Source organism: Chiloscyllium plagiosum, unplaced genomic scaffold (genome assembly GCF_037043375.1).
Source record: "Chiloscyllium plagiosum isolate Xiang-an unplaced genomic scaffold, Cpla_swu_hap1 HiC_scaffold_2, whole genome shotgun sequence".
Classification (NCBI taxonomy): domain Eukaryota; kingdom Metazoa; phylum Chordata; class Chondrichthyes; order Orectolobiformes; family Hemiscylliidae; genus Chiloscyllium; species Chiloscyllium plagiosum.
This window is the reverse complement of record NW_028270140.1, coordinates 150629913-150634725: the sequence shown is the minus strand read 5'-3', so window position 1 is coordinate 150634725 and position 4813 is coordinate 150629913.

Below are 4813 nucleotides of genomic sequence, written 5' to 3'. Positions count from 1 at the left end.
CAGGGAAAATACCTTGTCTATTTACCATGTCCATGCCCCTCATAATTTTATAAACCACTATGAGGTCACCTCTCAGCCTCCGATGCTCCAGGGAAAACAGCCCTAACCCATTCAAACTCTCTCTATAGCTCAAATCCTCCAACCCTGGCAACATCCTTGTACATCCTTTCTGAACCCTTTCAAGTTTCACAACATCCTTCCGTTGGAAGGAGACCAGAATTGCATGCACTATTCCAAAAGTGGCCTAACTAATGTCCTGTACAGCCGCAACATGACCTCCTAACTCCTATACTCAATACTCTGACCAATAAAGGAAATCATACCAAACGCCTTCTTCACTATCCTATCTATCTGCAACTCTGCTTTCAAGGAACTATGAACTTGCACTCCAAGGTGTCTTTGTTCAGCAATACTCCCTAGGACCTTACCATGAAGTGTATAAGTCCTGCTAAGATTTGCTTTCCCAAAATGCAGCACCTCGCTTTTATCTAAATTAAACTCCATCTACCACTCTTCAGCCCAATTGGCTCATCTGATCAAGATCCCGTCGTAATCTGAGCTCACCTTCGCTGTCTACTATGCCTCTAATTTTGGTGTCATCATCTGCAAACTTACTAATTGTACCTTTTAAGCTCACATCCAAATCAATAATATAGATGATGAAAAGTAGTGGACCCAGTACCGATCCTTGTGGCACTCCACTGGTCACAGACCTCCAGTCTGAAAAACAACCCTCCACCACCCCCTCTATCTTCTACCTTTGAACCAGTTCAGTATCCAAATAGCTAGTTCTCCCTGTATTCCATGAGATCTAACCTTGCTAACCAGTCTCCCATGGGGAACCTTGTCGAACGCATTGCTGAAGTCCATGTAGATCACATCTACCGCTCTGCCCTCATCAATCCTCTTTGTTACTTCTTCAAAAAACTCAGACAAGTTTGTGAGACATGATTTCCCTTGCACAAAGCCATGTTGACTATCCCTAATCAGTCCTTGCCTTTCCAAATACATGTACATCCTGTCCCTCCGGATTCCCTCCAACAACTTGATCATTACTAATGTCAGGCTCATTGGTCTATAGTTCCCTGGCTTTTCCTTACCACCTTTCTTAAACTGTGGCACCACATTAGCCAACCTCCAGTCTTCCGGCACCTCACCTGTGACTATCAATGATACAAAAACCTCAGCTAGAGGCCCAGGAATCACTTCCCTAGCTTCCCACAGAGTTCTAGGTTGCACCTGATCAGGTCCTGGGGATTTATTCACTTTTATGCATTTCAAGACATCCAGCACTTCCTCTCTGTAACGTGGACATTTTTCAAGATGTCACCATCTATTTCCCTACATTCTATATCTTACATGTCCTTTTCCACAGTAAACACCGATACAAAATACAAACTGCAATGGGCACAGTACCGACCCCTGAGGTACTCCATTAGTCACAGGCCTCCAGCCTGACAAGCATTCTTCCACGATTACCCTCTGCTTCCTACCATTAAGTCAATTGTGTATCCAGTTTGTCAGCTCCCCCTGATTCCATGTGATCTAACCTTCCAGAGCAGCCTACCATGCGGAATCTTATTAAAGGCCTTACTGAAATCCATATAGCCTGCATCTACTGCCCTGCACTCATCAATCTTCCTGGTCACTTCATCAAAGAACAAATATGTGAGGTATGATCTCCCATGCACAAAGCCACGCTGACTATTCCTAATCAAAGTCGAGAGTGTGGTGCTGGAAAAGCACAGCAAGTCAGACAACATCTGAGGAGCAGGAGAATTGACGCTTCGGGCAAAAGCCCTTCATTAGGAATGAGGCTGTCCTGATTCCTGATCAAGGGCTTTTGCCCAAAACGTCAATTCTTCTGCTCCTCAGATGCTGCCTGACCTGCTGTGCATTTCCAGCACCACTCTCGGCTCTAACCTCCAGCATCTACAGTCCTCACTTTCACCTATAGAGGAACCGTGATTATCTGATTACCAATTATCTGAAGAAGATCCTGAGGTCCCAATAGAAACATTCCATCAAAGAGGTGTTTCCAGCAGTGATCGTATCTTTTGTTTACAGTGATTAAACAGGCACCGTCTCCAAATGACTGACTGCCCGCCCTCTCTCTCTCTCCTCACACTTGCCCTGGGGTTCTGCACAGCGGTGTACACTAAACCCCCACCTTCCCCAGATAATCTCTCCAACATTGTCCTTTACAGGACAAACATGGAACCTGTCAAAAGGTTGCAGTAAAACATGTGTGTGTGTGCGTGTGCGCTATTTGGAGACTTACCTCACAAAGGCAACAGCAGCATCAGTCATATTGTTGGTGTCTAGTCCGGCTGTCCTGGGGCAGGGGGGCACACGGGTGAGTGTTGGGCGGGGCAGGGGGCGGTGTTGGGGTTGGGGGCAGTGTTGGGGTCGGGGGCGGTGTTGGACGGAGCAGGGAGTGGGGTTGGGGGCGGGGTCTTGTGCACCGTGTGCTGCTGCTTGTCTCCTGAACAGGGAGCAGACTTTAAAAACTCCAAGCCCCAGAGGAAAAGCATTTAATCGATTAACTGAATAATCGATTATCCGAACGAAATAGTGCCCGCCCATCTTGTTCAGATAATCGAGGTTCCCCTGTGTTGCTAACCAAACCCTGTTTTTCCAAATACATGTCTATCTTATCTCACAGAGTCTTCTCAAGTAACTTATCTACCACAGATGTTAGGCTTACTGGTCTATAGTTCCCAGGTTTTTCTTTGAATAACGGCACAACATTCGCTACCCTCCAGTTTTCTAGGACATTACTGTGGCTAACAATGATGCAAAAATATCAGCCTGGGCCCACGTAATTTCTTCTCTAGGCTCTTGCAGTGTTCTTTGATATTCTGGTCTGTACCAGGAGATTTATCCACTTTCATACTTGTAACACATCCAACTCTTCCTCTAATATTATTTGGACTGTGCCCAATATATGACCATTAACTTTCCCAAGTTCCCACGTCTTCATGTCTTTCTCCATGGTAAACACAGAGTAGAAATATTAATTGGGGACTTCACCCATCTCCTGCGATTTTACACATACATGTACACTGTGGTCCTTGAGGGGTTATTCTCTCTCTCTAGTTATTCAGTTTCCTTTAATATACTTCAAACTTCTTTGGATTCATCCTAATTTTCTCAGCCAAGGCTATCTCATGCCCCTTTTCACCCTCCTGATTTCCTTCTTCAGAAAAACCCTGTATCCTCTATATACCTCCAGGAATTCCCTTGACCCCCAGGTGCCTGTACCTGAGCTATATCTTCTTTTTTCTGGTCAAAGGCTCAATATCTGTTGCCATGCAGCGTTCCCTATTCCTGCCAACATTGCCTTTCACCCTCACAGGAACATATAGACCATGAACTCTAGCTATCTCACTTCTAAAGTCTATTAAGAATTTCAGAACCAAGGTAGTTAAATAGAGTTGGGATGAAGGTTAGCCACAGTCTCAACAAATGAAAGAAATTTGAAATGTAGGCACTGCTTTCAAGCAGCATACACCACAGCAACTTTGCAAACAGGAGAATTCTATCACTTCATTAATGATATCATCTGATCAGACGCTCTGTTGATGTTGTTTCTGGGATAAATATTGACCGGAACATCAAGAATAACTGCTATATTTTTCTTTAAAATAATGCTGTGATACTTATACATGTGTCTGAAAGGAGAGACAGACTTTGTTTAATGACTCTTTGGAAAGATGGTGGATCCAACACTATAGCACTCCATTGCAGGTAGATTTTACATATAAATCTCTGAATAGGGATTGAGCTCACAACCTTCTTGATCAGAGATACCGAGACATGTCCTTGAGCAGCAGAGGACAGGATAAACATCAGAATAGATAGAAACATAGAAGATAGGAATAGGAGAAGGCCATTCAGCCCCTTGAGCCTGCTTCGCCATTCATCACAAATATGGTTGATCATCCAACTCAATAGCCCAATCCTGCTTTCTTCCCATAAGTTTTGATCCCATTTGCCCTATGTGTGATACCTAGCTACCTCTTGAATACATTCAATGTTTTGACATTAACTACTTCCTCTGGTAATGAATTCCACAGGATCACCACTCTTTGGGTGAAGAAATATCTCCTTATCTCCGTTCTAAATGGTCCACCCTGAATCCTCAGACTGGGCTCTGGATGCACCCAATATCGGGAACATCCTTCTGCATCTACCATATCTCGTCTTGTTAGAACCTTATAAGTCTCTATGAGATGCCCCCCTTCATTCGTCTGAACTCCAGCAAAAACAATCCTAACCGAGTCAATCTCTCCTCATAGTTCAAATCCACCATCCCCAAAATCAGCCTGGTAAACCTTTGCTGTGCTCCCTTGAGAGAAGGAATGCCAGTCACTTCATGAAATTTTCATTAATTCCAGTTCAGACTTTCCCCTGTGATCAAGAGGTCAGGTAGCAGAACTGATTGAAAGATAGCACTTCATTTCTGTCCAAATAATTATCCAATGCCCTTTTGAATAACTCAATTGAACTTGCCTCCACTACATTGCCAGGCAATGTGTGTTCCATACCCTAACTACTTGCTGTGTGAAGAGTTTTTCTCACATTACCCTTGCTTCATTTGAATATCACTTTAAATATATGCCTTCTCATTCTTGTTTCTTCTGTGAGTGGGAATAGCTCAATCCAGCTTGCTCATGATCTAGTCTCCTCCCATCTTTCTTCTCTCCAAAGAGATTAGACATAACTTCTTCATAACTGGTTTCTTGTTTCTAGAAGCATCCTTACAAACCATTTCTGCACTTCCAATGTGTTCACATCTTTCCTATAACGT